The sequence below is a fragment of the Gavialis gangeticus genome, unplaced genomic scaffold (genome assembly GCF_001723915.1).
Source record: "Gavialis gangeticus isolate Ggan-Ray unplaced genomic scaffold, GavGan_comp1, whole genome shotgun sequence".
Lineage (NCBI taxonomy): Eukaryota > Metazoa > Chordata > Crocodylia > Gavialidae > Gavialis > Gavialis gangeticus.
In genome coordinates this window covers 139,172,243-139,195,769 of record NW_017728992.1, presented here as the reverse complement: position 1 = coordinate 139,195,769, position 23,527 = coordinate 139,172,243, and the positions used below count along the sequence as shown (strand labels likewise).

Below are 23,527 nucleotides of genomic sequence, written 5' to 3'. Positions count from 1 at the left end.
GCAATTGTTTGATGACCCTTCTTATCAGTTGTAATAGCTTTTGACAACCAGGAGTACGTAGTTGTGTTGGCTACTCTGGTCATAGTAACTGACCCTTCAATTGGTCATTTTGGGTTATTTGGGCGGCTCTTTTATGTGAGAACAAATGGCATTGTTTATTCCATATGCAATTTTTGACAGACTATATCAGTGCCCTTGTATCACCCTGACTCATCCAAACTAAAAATGGATGGAATTATTTCCTGCGATGACTGTATTTTGTGATTCTTTTTCTAGAAATGAGTAATTGTAGATGCTCCTGCAGAAAAGTTAATTTCACAGTGATCCTTATATCATTACCTTAAAAAAATGAATTATTAAAAATAAAAGTATTTTCTTTGCCAAATATAATTTTGCTCAATGCTCACCATGTTGCCCTCAGTCTAACACATCTTTCAAAGATATGGTCTACTTCTCTGCTGAAGTGTTTTGGTTAAGTAAAGGCAGTTTTCAGGCTGGCAAGGTGAGTGTTGCAAGTATTCTTCTCAGAGCAGAGATGGTGGTATCCAAGTGCTGGACTGTAGATTACAGCTTTTCTGTGGTGTTTGGGAAATTGTAGGTTCTGTGGGCATAAGTATGGTGGTGTGTGGATTTTCTGTATATAAACGTTTGTGGGGCACCATCCTGCATGTGGCTCATGCTATCTGAAAACTTGAAGTTAGTGTAGATGTATTCCAAAGAGAATTCCATTGAAGGGTGGTTGTTGTTCACTACTGCTTTCCTTCAATCTCTTTTATTGAAGCTGTTACTCTTTTAATAAAAGAACTATTCATTGGAACGGGGATTTGAACTTGATACACCTACATCAAAGGTGAGTGCCCTAACCACTGAACTATAAACTCAATCTCAGTTTCCTTCTGCCCAAATGAATGTTTAATGGTTTGTTCAAGTAGAACAGCGTTAACAGGACACAGACAGAAATTCATCCCAAAATATCAAACCAGTACATGGTTAGGGCATTCTCCTGCATCCTTTGATATATTCAAGTCCTTGCTCCGAAACAGGCAGAGTAGGGGTTGTAAATGAGTTTCCCCTCCCCAAAAATAAGTATCTATAATTTCTGAGTATAACTAGATGTTTTTCTTTTTCTATCAGATGCCTAGACTCCAGAAGAAGGGGCATGGCTAAGAATTCCCAGTGGAGATAGGCATCTCCTTCCATTCTAGAGTCAGGTGCTGAATTAGGCCCAGAAGGCATGTTATTTTAGCCTAGACCCTGCCCTTCTCCTCATCATTTCTGTCAATTTTAATATAGTTGAGTGCCTCAACTGAAATAAGTGAAGTTATCTCAGTGAAACCCAGGGCCTCTGAGAAGAGAAGATACATGTTTACACAAACAATTTGGAGTTTTTTTCTGCAGTACACCTTATTAATTTTATTTATTTGAGTTATGGCATGTTTGCAAGACTACATTTTATTAACCATAAGATATGATGACATACTAAAACATGTTATTAGATAACTCTGAAAGTTTCTTATTAAAAACATACAAATATATTAAAAAACTATGCACGTTTTTTCCAACATATAACCATCGACTGTTTTTAAGGGCATCAACATAATAATGAGAGTAAAGCTCAACATGGCTATAGCTCACTGGTAAGCCTGTTTGGTGCATGAACATGTTGGAAAATAAAAAATTACAAAGCATGGTTTATTACAATCACAAAATATGACTGCTATGATTACTGTTATGGAAACAACAAAATGAGCAAAAGAATTTGTGGGAGTGGTTACTTATGATCATATAAAATATTACAATGTTGACTTAATCATTTCATAGTTGAAACACACAGTGCTGCAATTACCTAGGTGCAATCCCTATGCAACCATCCACTCTTTTTCCCCACAGCCCTCAAAGAAATTTGAAAATTTGGATTTTGAGCCCTTATGACGAAAGATCTTTACAGCTAAGGTTTTAGCTCCACACTTCATGTAAAATTTCAATCCAGAACTGGAATTCAAATGTGATCTTTTAATAAGGGTCTGTGTTTGTTTAAATAAGTGATTCCCAAAGGGTGTGCCGTGAAAAATGAGACTTTATCAGTATCACAGACAGTCTGCTAAGCACTCCATGGGACCAGAAACTTGGCAGTGGGGGAGTGTGGCAATTAACGCTGCTACTGCTCTCCTGCCAGCAAATGTCCAAGCTCTGAGTTGCTGAATCATGCTCCTACAATGCCCACTCTGCACATTGGGAACAGGCCCCAACTGCACCAGCCTCATGCCACAGGATTGGGCCTTGGCTGCACTGGCCACGCATGATAGAATCAGAACCACAGATCATATCTGACCTAGGGACCAACGCAACAGCACTCATCTGACCTGCATGCAAGTTTTATATATATATATATTACACACACACACACACGTATACATATACACATATATATATATAAAGATACAAATAAAGATATGTACATCTTTTCAGGTATAAGAGTTTAATGTGCCACCAGTTCTAATTCAGAAATAAACTGATGCAGATATCAAATTTTGGGGAACACTGGTTTAAGCCCATGAATAGTTTCCATTTAATTTTAAATGCCTTGACATGTATTGATGCAGATTCTTAAACCGAATACAACATGGTGAGCCTTGAGCAAAATAGGATACTTTTATGTTTATTATTATTTAATATTTTGGTGCATTTAATCTTTGATTATTATATGGGATTTTGTGAGAGCAGTGCAAGGACACTAATTGTATTCAGGGAATATTCTGTTTTTCCTAAAATTGATCCTGAAAATAAAGTCAGCTTGTAAGCAGGATCAACTTATAATTGGAAAATAGGTTACTTTTTTTTTTTTTTACATAGATTGACAAATAGCAACTGGTATTCCTGCAGTATATGGATATTTAATATAATCTTAAATATATCATTGCTAAGCTAACCCCTCAACCACAATACTCATAAATACATTTTTTTAAACATGTTATTTGGGCATATAGGAGAATTTCGGTCTCACAAAGAAAAGTGAATAATTCTTGATCCACGAAAAAACAAATTTCTACAGGGTCTTTTTAGTTTGTAGTATTATATATAATAGAGCAAGAGTGGGGGGAAAAGGTTTAGACAAATATGAATGAGTGAAAAAATCTTTAGAGTAAATCATCGGTGGTCTACAAACTAAGGGCCTGTTCCTATTCAAATAAGTTTTAAGATATAGATATCAGGAGATAGCTCTGATTCAGTACTCACTGACCACTACTATTAATTGGTTTAGCCTATCTGTAACTGTGTTTTTCTTTCCTCTTGATAAGAATTATCATATATACTCAAATAGAAGATGACCCTGATTATAAGGTGACCTCTCAATAATTAGATTCCATATATGGAAAACGTATACATTTGTTATAATTTTCCAGGTATAAGATCTAATTATTGGAGGTGTGCCTTGAATTTGTCGTTGCGTGCCTCTCGCCCCCCACACACACACCATGGAAAATAAATCTGGGGAATGAGGTACCCCTTTGATCTCTGATTTCCCCCAACTTTTTCCCCAGGCAGCCCCTCCACACCCCATACTCACACCCTGCTTTCCCTGAGCACATGGAAGAGGAGCACAGTACCCATGCATTTAGTTTATCTGGAATTGCTGCTTGTTAACTTTTTTTTTTTTTTTTTTGAAACTGCTGGAAGTTTTAGTACAGGTACTACTTAAACACACTTTTGAACAGCACTTTGACACCTACTTATACGTAGTACATATGCATGATATTATTCCAAAGCCAAAAGCTTATGATTTACCACATAGGTCATTGAGCTGGGCCTCACCACAGTCAACAGTGTTTCAAGCCATCGTGATCCCATATCTCAGCATTGCTCAGTACATGTGTGTACTTTAGATACTGCCCTCCCCCAAAGAAGCCATGTGCTAATTAGCCCCCACTCATGATTGGAACTGGTGTAACAAATCCTAGGATTCTCCAAAAATGTATATGCAGATGAGGTGCAGGGCAATCTGGTCCAGCTTCATCTCATGAAGGGCAGGGCCACACTAATCACATGTGACAGGTGAAGAGAGAGGGCAACAGAGGGATTTGGGGTGAACTATTTGGGCCCCTGTTTTGTAATGGTTGCCAGACATTTAATGCTGATGAAGAAACAGGAATCATTGGAAGTGGGGAAAAAGTCACAGCTCATCTCTGGGAATTAAAAGAAAATCAAAATGTATTCCTTGGAGAGGATCATCATGACTTTAAAAATTCTGTAGTGAGGGGGGCTGTGCTAAATGAGTACTACCATGTTTTATATACATGGGCTGCACTAACCTGTTCTTATAGTAGGTTCCCATCAGCATGTTTGCCCAATGGGGGCTATGCGTTTTATAATCATGCTCAGCACTGGCTGCCTTTAATCAACTTCATAGTTGAGTAAATATGGTAGATACTGTCTCAAACGATACTTTTACAAAACAGGAAAATTATACGTCAATTCTTCTTTTATTATGTGAAATATTATCATTCTGATTCAAATAGGCACAGTTTTAGTACACTTGGTCTCTGAAAGTATGGCTCTGCCCTTAATATTTTAAATATCGTCAAATATGGAGCTATATCATAGAAACAAAGGATATTGCTTCTGTTATCATGTACAACAGTACAACATAGACACCATGGACCAATATCATCTAGAGACAAAATTCCCAGAGGGAAAACCATGCATATGCTGTATATGATAATGGAACTTGCATATTTTACTCTGAACAGTAGCTTGATAACTTTCGAAAATGATCTGGAAATTTTTCTGGGGTCTGAGTAGGCAATCTCCCAGAGAGAGAAACTCATGTAATAACTTCCTGTGTATCTGGTTACTCCCAATGTCAGATACTTTATAGTTGTTCATTGACAAGAATCAAAAATAGGTATCTGAAATACAGAATAGGCCATCATCTTTGTAACTTTTGGTTTTGGATAGTACCTGGAATACAAGGCCTTCTATCCAGACAGAATTCAGTGGTTCAGCAGAGATAGGGCCTCATTCACTGAAACACAAATACAGAATTTCAATTGCAACTGCAATATAGAGTCCTGACTCAATGTTCCTTCCTTTTGTCTGACAAGCATAAGTCTTGTAGTTCTTCCCTGATAGTTTCATGAAGCACTTTCAAGAATTTTGGATGTGGGCCTTTTCTATACATCTTTAAACAAATCTCTCGGATAAGTCATTCATGATCTTTTTTGAGATACACTACATGCATATTGTGTGCATCCATTAGGGATACTGTCCAACTATACTTGAAGCATGTAATTTAAAAATGCTTGGAAAACACTCCATACTAAATAAAAGACAAAGAACAAAACCCAGGGAAAACCATAATAGACATGAGCTCCATGTACAATGTACAGGACTGCATAAACTGATGCCTGAGGCATCAAGTCTTGGAGCTGAAGTAACTGTTCCAAAGGGAGCATATAAGGAAGATCACAAAGCCCTCAGTATGTTGACAATACTTTGGTGATGAGGCAGGATTTGGGCTGAAGAGCAGCACTCCAAAGGCAAAGTGAAAAGTTTGCATAAAGTGAGAAATAATATGATAAAAAGGTGGAATACCAGCATATTCCTCAGAGGGCAGGAGAATGGGATGTGAAGCGAAAGGATGGAAAAAAGGATTACAACAAGAGAGATTAATAGTTTTTTTGGCTACATTTCTGAGTGAACAGGGAAATGACAAAGGGAATCTATTCTTCTGTCCAACCAACAAAACCAGTCAAGAACAATCAATAAATGTAATGAGCAAGTAACCTGTGGAAATGGACTTATCTTAGTTTCTTCTAAAAATGTAGACTCCAAAGAAAGTACTATAGGATTTAGGCAGATTCTCCTGAAAGTATTTAAAAAGAGTGTCAGAGGAGAGTCAGTTGGCCATTTGATATGTACACCTCAGCTCTTCCTGCCACTGATCTTGAAATAACTCTAGTAGAATATTCCTACAGAAACTTAATATAAATACCCACCTAGGCCATATGCCAATAAAATGCATTAGCAATTCACAAAGCACACAAATAATACTGCAATTTAATGTTGTAGGAGCATCTGAAAAATACATAATTATTGCATGCTGTAACAGGGAACTCCTTTCCCTCTTGCTAGTAAGGCCAGAGAAGGTAGACAATCTAAGGCAGCAGTGTAGGTGGGATGAACCTGGCACAAATAAAGGTAGCAATGAGCAAGCAGCCACATCTGGCCACAGCAGGTGATGGAAGTAGGCAGGCTTAGAGGGATCTAAACCCAGACAAGGGGACGACCTAATCAGCGACCTAATGACTGAAGGGAAGCTGGGAGACAGTGACCATGAGCTGATCACCTTCACCATCTGCCATAAAGCTGGCAAGTCAGTCAGCAATACAGAAGTCCTCGATTTCAGGAAAGCTGACTTTGACAAGCTCAGGAGGCTTGTCAGTGAGGCCCTAAAGGGCCACAACCCAAAGGAGAGGGGAGTTAGGTACAAGTGGCTGCTCTTCAAGGGAGCAATCCTGGATGCGCAAGCAAAGTCTATCCCATCTCGGAGGAAAGGCAGCAAAAATGCACAGCAGCTCCCTTGGCTCTCCAGGGAACTGGCGGACCTCCTGCATCTTAAAAAGAAGACCCACAAAGAATGGAGGACTTGAACCACCACCAAGGACGAATGCTCTGCTCTGATCCAGACCTGCAGAGAGCAAACCAGGAAAGCCAAGGCTGCGATGGAACTCTAGCTACCTAAAAATATCAAGGACAATAAAAAGTCCTTTTTTAAATATGTGGGGAGCCAGAAGAAAAGCAAGGGCAACATTGGACCCCTGCTAAACCAGAAGGGACAACTGACAACCGATGCCCAGGAAAAAGCAAACTTGCTAAATGGGTACTTTGCATCACTTTTTCACCAGTCCCATGGGACAACCCTGCCCACTGCAGGACAGGGAGGCCCGGGTGAGGGAGATTCCTTAGCATCCATCAAAGCTGACCTTGTGAAGGAACACCTTGAAAGGCTGGATACCTTCAAGTCAGCCAGCCCTGATCGTTTACACACAATGGTACTCAAAGAGCTGGCAGACATCATAGCTCAGCCCCTGGCACAGATCCTTGAGAACTCCTGGTGCTCTGGTGAAATGCCCGATGATTGGAAGAAGGCCAATGCGGTGCCTATCTTCAAAAAAGGGAGGAAAGTGGATCCAGAAAACTACACACCTGTCAGCCTGACTTCTATCCTGGGGAAGGTCTTGAAAAAGATTATCAAAGAGGCCATCCTATACAGGCTAGCTGACAGCAATATCCTGAGGGATACCAGCATGGGTTTGCTGCGGGTAGGTCTTGCTTGACCAATCTCATTTCCTTTTATGACCAGGTGACCTATCACCTAGACCAGGGGGAAGAGATTGATGTCATATATCTTGACTTCAACAAAGCCTTCAATCTGGTATCCCATGATCACCTCTTGGCAAAACTGCCTAACTACGGCTTCGACCTCACTGCGATCTGCTGGCTGGGGAACTGGCTCTGCAGCAGGACCCAGAGGGTGGTGGTTGCCAGAAGTCAATCTTCATGGTGCCCTGTGACCAGTGGGGTCCCTCAGGGCTCTGTCCTAAGGCCTTTACTTTTTAACATCTTCATCAACGATGTAGACAGTGTCAGAAGCGGGCTGGCTAAGTTCACCAACGACACCAAACTCTGGGGTAAAGCATCCACATCTGAGGACAGGAGGGTGATCCAGGCAGATGTTGGCAGGCTCAGGAAATGGGTGGATGAGAACCTGATGGTGTTTAACACCAAAAAATGCAAGGTTCCTCCCCTTGGGAAGAGAAACCAGCAGCATCTGTATAGGCTCGGCAGTGCTATGCTGCCCATCACTACGGATGAAAGGGACTTGGGGGTCAGGATTAACTACAAGATGAACACGAGCCTTCAATGTGATGCTGCAGCTAGTAAAGCGAGCAAAACACTGGCTTGCATCCATAGATGCTTCTCAAGTAAATCCCGGGATATCATTTTCCCATTGTACTCGGCCTTGGTGAGGTCGCAGCTGGAGTACTGCATCCAGTTTTGGGCTCCACAATTCAAAAAGAATGGGGAATACCTTAAGAGAGTGCAGAGGAGAGCCACACACATGATCAGAGGTCAGGATAACAGACCTTATGATGAGAGGCTGAGCGCCATGGGACTCTTCAGCCTGGAAAAGTGCAGGTACAATCTGGTGTCCACCTATAAGTTTATTAAGGGTGTTCACCAGGATCTGGGGGAACATCTGTTCACCAGAGCGCCCCAAGGGATGACAAGATCAAATGGTCACAAACTCCTCTGTGACCGTTTCAAGTTGGACATAAGGAAGAACTTCTTTACTGTCCAGGTCCCCATGTTTTGGAATAGACTCCTGCCAGAGGTGCTTCAAGCACCCACTTTAAATACCTTCAAGACAGTTTTGGATGTTTTATCTTACTGGGATCCTATGATCCCTGCTGACTTCCTGCCGCTGGGCAGGGGGCTGGACTCAATGATCCTGCAGGGTCCCTTCCAGCCCAAATGTCTATGATAGCTAAGGCTAGACCAAGGCAGACAATGGGGAGAAGAGTGGTCTATGCACAGGCTGTGGATGGAAATGGAAATGTGAGCTACCCAAGGGAACTGGGAGAGGGAGCCCCAGGACAGTATGGCCTGTGGGCTGCTTTGACAAAGGGAAGAACTTCGTATTCCATTTCTGGAGCAGACAGCTTGTGCCTTTTGGTTTATTGTTTGATTTGTTTTGGGCTTGTGAACTGGAGGAACAAACCATGGCTACAGGGGAAGAGGAAGCCACAAATAGGAAGCCAGGGGTGCCCTCCCCATTTGTTTTGACATGGGAGCTAAAGAAAAAATCCCAAGCTGAGGGGAAGACCCTAGCTCTCAGAGATGGAACTAAAAGAGGCATAGGTTGGCCAACTGAGGCCAGGCCTAAAGCCCAGAAGCTGAGGTCCTTACTAGTGGGCCTAGGCAGGTGTAGCCAGAAAGAAAAAAGGGCCTAGGGCTTTGACAGTGGAACTGCAACAAGCCCTTAGAAAACCTTTGGGGACAGCCCTGTGAAGGGGGGAATCCCTGCATGGGTGTGCACGGGACATGAATAAGGCGATGAGTCTGATGCAGATGTCTAGGTAGCCTGAGCAAGTACTGACGAACCTACAAATTCCTTCCACCTGTCAATATCCAGTAACATCAAAAGTCATGGTGGGCAAGTAATGGAGGCACAGGAGGCCAAGAGAGGGTAGTAGCAGAGCAGCGTGGGCTTGACAGACGGGTTGCACATGCCCCACATAAATGAACTTATTTAACAGTAGGACCTAAATCATATCTACTTTCACTTTATCAAAGGAGTATTGCAAATTCCCCTTCCCTTCCATTCAACCTAAAGCTAAAGGTAATTGCTTGCACTGTGGTAATGCCAAACATCTGAATCATGATCAAGACACCATTGTGCTGGACACTATATATAACACATAGAAGCAAGCAGGATGCCTAGTCTTGAATAGTTAACAATCTAACTTGAAAAAAGTTGCAACAAGTGAATGTAACAGAAGAGAAGAAGAAGAACAAATGTAACTAAAATAGGAGCATACAATGATACAAGTTGCAGTATTTTATGGTTTCAATCCATTTAATTTCTTTAAAAAAAATCAAATCTGCTTTCTGTAACTATTGCAATCTCTAACCATTGAGTGGCCAATTTCCTGAAGATGTCAGAGCAAGGTAGCTTGAAAAGAGTGATTCTAAGTAATTGATTAAGGGAGGGCATAATGTGTGAGAAGCAAGAAGGATGAAATCACAGAAACAACTGTGGAAGAAGCAGGTAAGTATTTCAGTCTGGTATCAGTGAAAGTAGAGGCTGAAGTATATGACACATTAAGAACATATACTTGACGAGCACCAGAAATATAATAAGCTCTTGAAACAGAGGGCAACAAGTTTATATCTGATAACGTGGAAAAATGGGGAAAGAGGAGGTATTCCAAAGATGGTGAACGTGGTCAGAATGATGCACCTAAAAAGATTTTTCATGTTTTATTTTGAAACGTTTGTCCAGGAAAATTGAAGAAATGAAAGAAAAGAAGAGAACTAACTTGTAGTCCATACAGCTACAGGACACTTTGATAAGCAACCTAGGGAAAGTTATGGAGGAAGATCATGTTGGAGATGAGATCAAATATTTGTGAGTTTGTAGAAGGAGGGATTTATGATGACAAAGAAAAGGAGAATGCTGATGGAGAGAATGTATTTATAAAAATAGAGGGAGAGAGTAAAACAAAATGAGAGCAGAAAAGAATCCATAGACACTGATAGACTGAAGTCCCCAAAAGCGGTGGTTAAAAACAACTGGAAGTGGTGCAGGTGAGGTTTGAGGGAACCCAGAGAGTCAGATACATTGCTGAGAAAAATAGAGATGGTAAGAGGCCTTGGTCAAACGTGGGCCGAAAGAAAGAGAAGGAAATGGGATAAATATATATAGGTAAAAAGAAAGAGAGAGAGGAATAGTAACACAATGGAAAAAGAATGAACTACATAAAAGAAACAAGCTGGTGAAAGAAGTACGTAAGAGCAGAAATGTCAGCAAGATGAATATGAAGGAATGAGAGGTGAGAAGAAACTAAGTGGCAATGGATACTTCTACACTAAACAAGGCCAAATTAGACTGTGTCCGTCATTTAGACCATCTGATCATACTTGCTTCTGACAATTTGGAGCCACATCAGATTACTTCACTCTGCGTCCAGTATGCCTAGTGAGACAGACAAAAGAAATGCTGTGCAATGGCTGGACACGGTCAAAGGGAAGGCAGAATGCTGAGAGCCAAATGAGAGGTGTAGAACTGATAAGCTGAGCATCAATAATGCAATAAATCAATCAGTAAACAGGGCACTAAAGCAATTCAGGAGACGATCATACAAGAAAGTAACAAGTTTTGGATTAATGAGCAAGTCAATAGGGTGGATGAAGCAGATAGTTGGCTTGGCCAATGACAGGTGCAGATTAGCAGTTGGACAACAGATGCTCAATGACAAATGCATTAGGAACATAAGCGAAGAAGTTCACAAATGGTCAAACTGTAGTGAGATTGTTAGGGGCCAATATCAATTTACCATCATGCCTTTTGTGTTCTATGTAGGACCAATGACCTCTCAAAGGATTACGGAGCACAGCACTGGATATGTAGACAATATAATCATCTTCAATCTAGACTGGGAAAGCCATAAGGGATATTCTGATAAGGTGATCACTGAATTACAAAGGGCAGATTTCACTATAAATTAGAAGTAATATGCTAAGGCATGAAATAACTGGGCATCTTAGATATGTATCAAGATATGGAAAGATCAAATCAAAGAAACTTAGGTTGAAATAGTTTTAATACCTCTAATGCCTAAACCTAAGGGAGCAGGGAAGGAGGAAAAAAAATACGGGCACAACAGATTACTGTCATGCACCAAATTTTGCAATAAAATGGCCTGTCTAGTATGGCTCAAAATAATGACCCACAGAAAGACTGCAGTCTAGTCTCCAGAGTGTGATAAGGGTTTAATGTACCACAGTTAAAAATGCACAGGTTTGAAAAGTCCAGATTTTACTATACCATTTATCATACAAATAAATACCTCAGAAGTGCATTTAAGTCAAGTGAAATCTGTATAGTAGGAACCTGATTACAAAGGAATCTCTGCCTGAAACTCCACTAAAAGAAACCTTAATTAGGTGTTCAAAGTTGAATATTCTGAGTTGTTTGTGTTTAAAATGTGTGACTTCATTTTCCTTGGTACACCAATAAATAATCTTTGTGAACTATCTCTACTGTGCTCTGCTAGTCTCTTCTCCACTAACTGCATTCCCTTATGCCAAAGTGAGATAACAAATGGTTAATACTTGAAAAACAAATAAACTAACAAAAACAACTGGTGTACCAATGGTATCTACTACCAATTTTATCTACTTCTGCAATATATGGATTTTCAATACACAAAAATGTACAGGATTTAGATATTCTTGGATCTTAGATTCTTGAATAATGCAATTCAAAGGCATAATTGATGTAGTTACACACAAATCTGTAGTTGATATTTCATTTAAACCCATTTCCAATACCTTTGCCTCACCAAGACTGTATTTGAAATAAATTAATCTCTACTTTAAAAAAGATACACCTCTCTAAAAAACACTGCTGAAGATACCTCTTCAAGATGAAGTGTTCCTACTTTTAAGAAACTATCGATTTTAAATTAATTACTTTCTTCCAAATTTTATTGTAATATTGTTCTGATAATACAGATAGAAGATTCCTTAACTAGAAATTTCTAACTAGATGACTTTTAAGCACTTTTTTGCAGAAGTCAGTTTATGACAGCATATTGATTAACCAACTGTCAAGTCCTACATAATGAAGAACCCGAAGTACAGAAATTTAGAATGTTAGCATATACCTTTTTAAATAAAAAACTCTAAATAGAATATTAAAATATACTTTAAATAAAAGAAAGTTCCCTATTAACTAGACTTTTTTCCAATCCAAATTAATTAGAATCACAGTTAATATATTCTTTTTGGAATATAATATCTAATTCAACCTACATCAAAAATTAATTTATCAGTCTTTTTCAGGGATTTGGTATGTGTTTGACAAAAATATTATCCTCTTTGCAAACACATTTGCTTAAATAATCATTTTCAAAATGACTTTGACCACATTATTGAAAATGACTAATCAACTATTATAACAACAATTTAAAAGGTCTTGAAAGACAAATACTGGATACAGGTTTATCAGCAACGAGGCAAAAATTAATAGGCTTAGCTATGACATAAACAATCTTCTCTGAATCGATTTTCAAGTAATTCCAAAGAAAATATGAATAGTGCAGTTTCAAATATCCTGCTAAATTAAAAAGCATGCTACAAAACATAAAAGCAAACTCTTTTTTAAAATAGTCACAGTCGATAGTAGAACTAATTGAAAACCTATAAATTTAGTACAGTGCAGCATGTAGTCTCTATCTTACTCTGCCTATACATCAATAGGTCATTCTCAGTTAATTAAGAGAAGGCGTAATCAGCTTAATTTATGTAGTTCAGAGCAGTTAATGATATCTTAGTACAGTACCTGACGTTTGGCCTGCCCATATAACTTGCTGGATGTGCCCAGTTCATTCTGCAGCTGTCCAAGTTTAACTCTCCATTTTTCTAGCTCAGATTTCATTTTACACTGCTCAGTCTGAAGCTGGTAAATCAGATGTTCCCAAGCTTGGAGCTGAAAAGACAGAAAAATTAAATTAACAGGTTAACAAAACAATGATGTCGGCCCTTTACTTATATCGTATATATGACAAAAAAAAAAAAAAAAATCAAGAAGCCGTACCATATATTATCACCAATTTCCAGATGAACGACTGATATCAGTATTTTTTAAAAACGTAGTACTACACACAAAGAAATAATGCTAGACTGAATGCCAGACTGGAGGACTGCAAAACACACAGTAGTTTTCCCATAGTAACATAATGACATGTGGCCACAAAAAAGTAAGAATTTTGTAAGTAAGAAAAATGGCATCCAGTTACAAATTAGGCTTTGTTTCAATACCATATGTTGTTTGGTACCTCAGCCAGAAGACTGTCTTTTTTCTGTGTCAGAGAAAATGTTTCCTTCTGCTGTCTCTGTAGCTCATCTTCTCTTTTCTGAAGCTGCAAGTTTACACACAAAGACAAACCACAATGTCAACCAATTGGACCTCACTTAAGGAACCTAGGAGATCGATTTGTAAAGCAAAGGATGAACAGGACCCCATTTCTGAAGTACGTTGCTCAAACTGCTCTTTCATTAAAAGATGCTCTCTCTTATTGATTTTGGCTTAAGTAATGAGAAAGCTTATCCAAAAATCTTTAGCATTTGGGCTCAAGTTAAGGAAATCAATAGAGTCATTTCCCATTTGAACTGCATATGTGAGTTTTATGTACGAGAGACAAGACAAAGCCCAAATCGGATAAATCAATAACGTTGTCAATAGAACATGAAGCTGACAAATGGCGTTTTTAAGCAATTAAAGTGAGCTGTAAACATTCAGAGGCTAATCAATTACAATGTTTTGCTATTAACAGTTTTTAATTTATACAAACCTTTTATTGGGAACTGAATCCTGGGAAATAGAGAGAACTGAGCATTCATCCTGCTACTGTTAAAAGATTACAATAACATTTTTTCTTGCATAAATATACATTTTCCTATGCTTTCATTTGAATAAGAAATATTAACTACTCAAGTAATTCCTATATTATCTACATACATAATATAGACAATGAGCCATAAATCAGTCCCATGTTGTATTCTTCCATCCCAATCCAGGAGGCAAGGCTACAAGTAGTATAAATCCAACCTGTAGACCAAGACACTGGCACCTCTGCTCTTTCAAGGGACACTAAAAATCCCAGTGCAGTTATTAAAGTTTAAGATGTTGTTTGAGAAGATAAAGACTAGGGCACATCAGATATCTATTAATTCAGCGTATCTTTTGTGTAGATTTTACTACTATAGTCCAAAGGAGGCTTGGCCACACTTTAAAACTGTCCTCTTCCAAAAAAAGCTGAACAGGGCATTGATTCCCACATATTGCCTTCCCCCTTGTACCCCTTCAATCAAATCATGAACCTAACTCTGTATGCAATTAAGTAAAGCCACCTCCTCATAAATTAAGTCAACTTCTCCCTTGTTCTCAGCACACTGCTTTAGCTGGCAGTACACCAGATCAGGGAATTAGAATCAGATGTACCACAGAATCAGATGTACCCCCAATGTTAGGCCTGGCTACTTATACAGCTATACACTAAGAGTGACTGGAAGGGAGGCTTTTGTTTGTGGTCAGCTTTTCCTGGATAGTTATACAGCAGCCACAATCTGGTCAGTATATAGTCAGTAAATATGCTGTTAGGATATCAATGAAAGTATTCTTGCATAGATGTGGATCTATTTTTATTTTGGACTTTTACTGTAGGAATACCAGTTGTTATTTGTCAATCTACTTGTAGCCTTGCCTCTGGATTGGGATGGAAGAATACAACGTGGGACTGATTTATGGCTCATTGTCTATATTGTTCATGTAGATAAGATCTGATCAGATGGGTGGCAAATTGGCTAGACAGTCGCACCCAGAGAGTGGTGGTGGATGGGTTGTTTTCGACCTGGAGGGATGTGGGCAGTGGAGTCCCCCAGGGCTTGGTCCTGGGGCCTGTACTGTTCAATATCTTTATCAACGATCTGGATGTGGGTGTGGAATGCATGCTGTCCAAATTCACTGACAACACTAAGTTGTGGGGCGAGGTGAGCACACTGGAGGGGAGGGACAAAATCCAGATAGATCTAGACAAATTACAGAGGTAGGCAGATGAACATGAGCCGCCAGTGGGAGGAAGTGGTTTTGTTCCCATGGATAGCTTAGCCTACTTCTCAATGTCTAAATACATCTAAAACTCTGCAGTCAAGCATATCTGTGCATCAAACAATGACTTTTTCTGATTTTTTATTGGCTATCTTCTGTATTAAAACAGGTGAAAGAAAGCTGGATTATGCAATATGCTTTTCATCCAACTGCAGAAGTAGGTGTAATCTCTTGACCAGCTGACTGCAATTCATTTTATAACATATTCTGGAAGGCAAAGTATTATTTCAGAGGTAAACTGAAACGACAACTGTATCTTCAAAACTCCCAAAGACAGGAAAAGTTGTTGAAAACTAGACCAGTAGGAAAGGGGTGATCATGCTGGCCTTTACAGGACATGAAGCATGACATGATGAAGAACACAGATAAAGTTATACAAATTGCAAGTCAGCTGAGATGCTGACTTGCTTAAGTGTCCCATGAAGAATATTTTAGCCAAAGAAAAGTATTCCATAAGAGAAACCTGGATCCACCAAATTCAAGAGACAGCTCTGCTATACATTTTTAGATGAAAGAAGTTGCTCATAATTTTTATATTTTAGACAGAAAAAAGTTAAAGGTAGAATTTAAAAAAGAAAAGTAAACCTTATTTGTCTCTTGACAGATAACACAAGAAGAATAGCACAAGTGTATAAGAATTTCAGGGAGTAAATGAAAACATTGAGTGATACTTGTCAGGTAGCTTTCCTGGCATAGAACTGGCAAACAATTAGAGAGGGAAATCAGAAAACCAAACTGGATTAATTCATGCAATGGGAAGCCTGAACTAGGAAACAGTTTTTAAGATGTCTTTCATTTGCTATTTGTACAGCACCCAGCACAAGAGGCTCTTCATCCTGATCCGTGACTGGGTATCCTAGCCTCCTACCAGGAAAAAGAAATAAATAAATACAAAGATGTGAAAAGGCTCCTTAGGTCTGCCTAGAGATGAGATACTAAGAAACAGATGAAAAGGGTTGAAACAGTTAGTAGCTGTGGACTAAATTCCAGGGTTATGTGATTTTATCCATATTAACTTAAAATTCCACAATAGAAAAAGTAAATGCCAAAATAAGATAGAAAAAGTGAAGCTCTTAATTCTCCATGATACCTTGGTTAGCATTCAGTCAACTTGTCAATGCCACTTTTTCTCCCTGGGTTCATAAGTGGGTAGGAAGTAGGAGTGGTAAACAGTTAAGCATTGAAGGTGAGGAAGGGTTGGGAAGAAGAAGGCATGAAAGGTGGAATGAGGTAGCTGAAAGGCAAAAAAATACTTAGATGGAAAGAAAAGGGGCACTGATGGAGAGGGAGGGAGAAAGAAATATTAGTGGGAAGGGGTCTGAAAACAACAGGAAGAAAAGGGGAGAGCAGATAGGAGATAAAAATTAATGAGAGGACAAATTGTGGTATGCCTGTGCAGGAGTAGGAAAAGGACTAGTATTTAAGGGGAGAGAGAATAAAGTACAATAATACAGAGAAGGTGAACAGGCTGAAACTACTCCAAGACCACGTCTACATGAGACACTGACTGTGCAGTTGTTAATGCGCAGTCATTTAGTATTTGCATACACAAGTACTAAATGACTGCACAGTAATTGGAGTTACTATGCAGTAGTGTCCCCGAACAGCTTCATGGTTACACTGACTCTGCAGTAGGTCACTACTACTGAACAGTAGTGTCACATCATGCCTCCTGCCACGCAATGCTACTGTGCAGTAGTAACGAGCTACTGCACAGTCAGCGTCTTGTGTAGACACCACCAGAATGTAGGTAAGAAGAGCATTTAACCCTTAAATGTGGGGATGGAACAGATCAGATGATGACGTGAGGGAAGAAGGAAGCAAACTCTTGAGACAAAACAACATAAACCTGGCCTTAAGAAGCCATCAGACAGCAGGCTGAATTTTGCTCTTTTCCTGGTCAACTGAAGTTTTCATTTCCAAAACGGTTAATGAAAACTTCTTAATTGACCAAAAAAAAGAAAAATTCAGCTTGCTGCCTGCTACATACTTGGTTCAAGCTTAATTTGCATATTCACAGCTTAACTTTGTCACAAATGACTTTTCCTGCCCAGGAGAAACATACCATCTCAGTTCTCCTGTGAGATATGAAACAACTTTACAAAAAAGAAGCCAAATACAGCATTCTGCATGCCATCGGAGACGTTTAAGAGCATGTTTCTGCCTTTGTTTGAGCCTAATTTTCACACTTGCAGAACAACATTTCCAACCAGGAGACCCATAACTTCATTCTGTTCTCCTGTACAATATGAAGTTTTGTTTCTACCTGGAAGAAACTTTCCAAACTTTGACTTCTCCTTTACCTGAAGAAGGTGTTTGAGCCCGAAACCTTGCAAATAAAAAAAAAAAATTGCAACTTTCTAACTGGTCTAAAAAAAGATATCACCCTCTTCCTCAAGAGTTTTGGATGCCTGGTACTGTTTTTGTCTCATTTAATACCAGTAGGGGCTACCAAATGTTATTTTTTAAATTATATTTTGGAGAGTTTAAAGCTTAGTGTAGATACCTCTTTTGTACTGTTAAATACAATTATTTCAAAAAACTTGGCTGCTTGCAACTTTTAGACACAGGTTTAGCAGCAAACTCAGTGTCACAGAGATTATATGATTGGATTTCAGGGATGTGAGTTAGCTGGCTTCAAAGCTATTATACAATAGTCTTTGATGACCAGTCCACAATGCAGAGCTATCAAGTTATGGATGTGTACCTGCAGGCTTTTAAGAGCATGTATTCAAAATTAGAAATTCCATCTGGATCATTCCCTTAAAATATGAAATAATATTACAGGTTTGGCTCAAATGAACAAAAGCAATGACATTCAGAATTACAGAAATTCACAGTAATTCTTTGGCAGTTTTAAAGAATTTATTACTAGCCTACTATGAATACTAGTGCATGTAAACTTTTAAGATGTGTGCATGTTAGGGTAAACGATGCCTCAAATGCTTATACAACTGGGTATGTCAAACTTTTTATTCCATCTGTATTGTTATTGATCATTTCTACATCAGCATAAACTTTCACTAAAGTTTATTGTTTGCTGTTTCTCAGCACAACTAATTAGTGTGGGTGGGACTCTATACTTACATAGTTAATCTGCTTCTAGTACCATGCTGGCATGTTCAAAGCTAGCTCAGAGGTCCCTGGCACTACACTATTCCATGTAGATAATACTCTAAAAGTCCTCAATCAAAGAACACAAGTAGAGATAGAGAGCAACACAAACTGGTGGGGGAGTGGGGGAAGGGAAACACTTGAACACTTCATATAAAAAAAGATTTTGCTTTGTTGCTTGCTGAAATTGGAGTTAATAAGAGCATAATGAATATTATTGAGAGAACATACACTTGTTTTCTACAGTGTGTCTTCCCAAACATGCCACCATACATTTCATTTAAGTATTTATTCCATTCTTGGATATACCAGAGAAAATCATAAATAAATGTGGAGTAACATAGACACTTAAAACATCCACCATGTTTAACACTTCTGAGGTAGAAGCCCCTCACTGCTACTCTTCCATTGGTTTTTGGCACCAACAAGCCATAAAACAGTTAATAGGGTCCCTCTAGTATTATCATGTCCTATTCATAACCAAAGATAAAATTGCAAATTCTTTCATAAAAATAAAATAAAATATGTGATTAAAATTAAAGGCTCTCCACAGCCCTCCCCCCCCCAGGACCTTCTCATGCCTCTCAGTCCCCCCCTGCGAAGAGCCTTCCTGGTGCCCCTTGCCTGGGGCACCAGGAAGGCTCCCACCGCCCATTCCCTCAACCCTGCAGGAGAAAGCCACCAGGTGGGGATTTGGGTCCCCAGCCCCCTGTCCCTGCTTCATCCTGCTGCCTGCTGCAGGGAGCTCATTGCAAAATGGCAAAATCCACATGTTTTTCTAGTAAAATGAGAAATCTGTGTCTGCCTCCAGTTAAAGGTAAAATCCATGGTTTACTCCATTTTTCAGTGGGAAACGGAAAACCTAGATTCCTGTGCATAAAATGCATGGCTGTAGTCTGTATAATATGCAAAGGCCTCATGGCCTCACTACTTATTTGGTATCAACTTTCAGCACTATTCCTTCATAATAAGTGCTGATCATTTGAATAAGTCCCCCCATTCTCAGCTCTCCAAGATGGGGGATAGATGCATGCTTTTAGGTTAGGGACAGACATTACACATAAACCAGTTTAAGTGATCAGAAACTGGTTTAGACCTGTAACAGAACAGATATTCAGCACACATAAACCAGCTTTAAAACAGCTGAAACTGGTTTGCGATAAACCTAGTTGACTGTAGTACCAGACTTAACTGATTTGGGTTTATGCAATGTCCATCCCAAACCCCTTGCTAGTTTAAGATAAACCAGACTCCCCTAGCATCCCAGAATGCTTTCTGGGCTGGGAGGAGCTCTCTGCTCCACAGAAGAACTGGCCTCTCTCCTTTGCTCCCCCACTGGAGCTCAGGCAGAGACTGCAGGCACAGCAGGGTCTTTCTGGCTTCTCCCTGCCCTATTCCCAACTTGCTGCTCACTGTTTAAGCAGGAATCCCCCCTTCTCACTTCCCATCCAGCCACATGGATCCTAGGCATGTGGTATGCTAGCTAATGCCAAGAGGTGTCTGGGTGTGTTTTCAATTTCACTGGGACAGGCAGACAGAACAGTGACCTCTTACAGCTTTTTGGAGCTAATCAATAGGTCAGCTGGTAAGCTGTTTAAGAACAGTTTGAACTAATGGAGAGAGGCTATTATTTTGCTGATGGGGTATTATCATCCCCTTGATGGCTTGTCTGCCTGTCAGTTTGCTGCAGACAGTATAAAGAAGCAAAGAGACTGACAAGCTCTGTATCATCAACAGGTTCATGTACTGCACCTCTCCTCTCCACCCCCTTGCTTCAGAGTGCTAGCAAGGGGGTGGGGGCTGGCAACACCTCTTGCCCCTTGAGCAGCCAGTGGGGAAAAACCTGGGATGGTGCAGGCAGACCTCCCTAACCAGACATCCTGCCCCCCTCACCTCAGCACTGTGTAAGGGAAGGGAGGGCTGCTCTGGCACCCTCTGGCTTCTAGCCTGAGCCACTGCAGGCATGTGCCTGAAATTCCTCAGTCCAGAGGTGTCTTTCCAGTTGCAAACCACTTTAGCCTAGCCAGGTTAGACTGACCTGCAAAGATTTAATCAATTTAGGCTCAGGCTTTTTGAATGTCTGTCCCTAGCCCTGAAAAAAGAAATAGAAGAGATAGCTGGGGTATTTCTGGTGTACAAGACACAAGAACTCGACAGCTATACTTTCCTTTCCCTTCTTTTCCATCCAAGAGTAGGAATAGTGTGGAAAGACAGAGTTCTTAACCTAGACCTCCTAGACTGGACTGGTCCATAGTCTGGGAGATTTTTCATTCGTTCATGTTTTCACTTATATTACTTGCTTTATGTTTATATTCCCTCCTGCTGAAGAAAGGTTACTGCCTGTTGCTGTGCTTTGTTTCTGTTCCCTCATTCTACCAGCTTACATGCACTTCAGGAGTACTTGTAATTACAATATCAAGAAGAGTCTTACTGAGCAAAATCCCAACATATTTACTTAGTAATTCATATGATGCATAAAGCCATAGTAGCCAGGTACAATTTACAATCTCAAAATATTAATTGGATGAACAATCCACAAAGGATAATGTGTCAGATAAAGCAATCACAGCTGCCACCAGAAATACTGACAGTCATGCTCCAAAATAAAAAGAACCCCCTAAAAGCTGTGCAAGACGGATTGACCAGACGATGAACCCGGCCAGGTGGGGGAAATTAAACACCTAAGGCAAGCTTAAGTGATTAGCCCACCAAAACCAACATAAAAGAGCGGTGAAGCAGAAACTGATTGCCTTCGGGCGCCACTGAGAGAGAGAGAGAGAGAGAGTGGAGAGCTGCGAAAGAAACCCTCTCAGAGAGAAGGACCTGAGAAGAGGGACACCAACGCGGGATCAACGGGAGCAGAGGGATCCCAGAACACAGATTCTCACCTCAACTTACCTTGAGTCCACGAGATCTGTGGTGAGTGCGGGGAGAACTGGAGCTGTGCTGCAGGTGGGAACTGCGGCCGGCATCAAAGAACAGAAAGTTTATGGCAGGTCAAGGGGGTAGCAGGAAGGACGACCCCTGCTTAGACTCTGAAGAGTCTGGGTGGCTTCAGGATCCCGAGGGGAGAGGGACGCCGAGAGCTGGGAAGGCAAGTCCTGATCATGGGAGAGCCGTGGAGTCTGCACACTGGCTCTGTAAGATACAGACACAGGTGGCGTATGTAATAAGCTGCCAATAGGACAATTTGTAGTGAGAAGCTCCCAGCGGGAGCAGAACAAAAGAAAACTTTCCTTTTTTCCTTTCTTTTTTCTTTACTTGGATTCTGAGAAGTGGGTTAGGACTCAGGCAGGACTGAGAAGCCCAGAGATCCCTTTGGTAGGGCAGAGGACACAGAAGGGACCCCTGTAGACACTGATTATTCTGCACCACATCAAACGGGTGAAGCACATGGTTGCATGTACCGTCTCTGGAGAGGGGCTGGGGGATTCTCAACAGAATAAGAGTGGACTCCAGGGAAGATCCTGGCAAGCTGCTACCTCCCAGTTAGTTGCCTGTAAAAATAAGAGAAAAATAAAAAGCACTAAGATTATAAAGCAGACCGAGCGTGGTCCTTCGAAGGGTACTAATTATCATATCACCACTTTCCTCCCCATTTGCTTAACAAGATTGAAGTCGTGGCAGGCAGCAACCAGGGGAGTCCACAGTACCCTAGACAGGCACGCTAACAAGCTGAACCAAATGAATGTACCTTTTGCAGTCCCCTGAAAACAACCAAATTTAAAGTATGGTGGACTGCCAAAGAGCACAAGTTCCAAAAGCTTGGTTCCCTTACTGAAAAAGTTTAGAAAAACATTCTCCAGAAATTGGCAACAAATGCATATCTTAACTACCCCACTGTTGCATAACACAGAGGGTCATGTCTCACTAAAAACAGGTATGAAACAAGTCATGGCTTAAAGAATATCAAGACTAGTTTGGGGTGTATTTAGTCCCAAAAAGAGAGTATTTCTGCATTCCCCTGTAATTCAACCCATTGAGTGCATGCTGCCAATCATTTCTGGTGTAAAGTGAACATACCTTCTGGTTAGATAAAGTAGGCTTCACCTCCACATATTGCTCTTAATTCTGCTGGCCAGAAATGTCCATTTTATGTACTTTGAAACATGCCAGTTCAGATAGTTATCCAGTGTTTTACCACGTTAGTTTACAGGGATTGAAGAATATGGTCTGAAAGAAAAGGAAAGAGAACACTGAACATCTTTGATGTACTAATATTATAATCTGTATTGTTTCACAGTCTCTTTTAATGTCTTTACATGCACCGAACATTGAACAAGAGTGGAATCCAGATGCAGAATTCACTCAGAGGCCTTGCAGTCTCCCATTGTGACTGTGACAAACACAGATGTATATCATCATATTTCACTCTCTGGTCTCATAAGCTGACATCCAATTCATGTCCAAGGAGGATCCAAGTACTGCTTTCCCCTTCATTCCGTGGTTCAGTGTTAGTTAAGCAATAGCTTATTCTCCATCACTGTAGCCTCCACTAGTTATAGGATCCTGGGAATCATGCTTGTATTGTGATGTAAAATAGGCCCTACCAGACGTTACATTTAAGATGCGATTAGCCAGTAGTAGCCCAACCACACATTCATTTAATGCAGTGATAAAACAGTCACCAGACACCCAGTCATGGACACATTCCCATACCCTCCCAAAAGCATCTTGTCCCCCTTCAAGTTAGTTGGGTCTCCCGATATAATGGTAATTTCAGAGCCAGTATCTAATAGTCCTATGAAAGTTTGAACTCCTCCAGCTGGCCATTCCACCATCACTTGGGTATATGGCCTTCGGTCCCCTGGCCAGGGGAGGCCCATCGTGTCATTGTGGCTGGGGAGTATGAGGCTGCTTCAAGTCCAGGTATAACGGCTGGGGCTGAGGGTTGGACTCCCTCCATAGAGGCTTTCTGTTTACTCAGAAGCTGATACTTCTGCACCAAAACCTTCA

The 23,527-nt window shown here is 40.3% G+C and overlaps 1 long non-coding RNA gene across 2 annotated transcripts in view; it reads right to left on the bottom strand.

Annotated features, from left to right (window-relative positions):
* The window catches only part of LOC109304976, a 260,039-nt gene that overhangs the window by 217,323 nt on the left and 19,189 nt on the right, over positions 1–23,527 (bottom strand). For both annotated transcript variants that reach the window (XR_002099522.1, XR_002099523.1), the window contains exons 3-5: positions 22,595–22,744; positions 13,626–13,709; positions 13,130–13,276 (exon numbers count right to left, since the gene is read on the bottom strand). This is a non-coding gene — a long non-coding RNA (uncharacterized LOC109304976). The remainder of the gene's footprint in view (positions 1–13,129; positions 13,277–13,625; positions 13,710–22,594; positions 22,745–23,527) is intronic.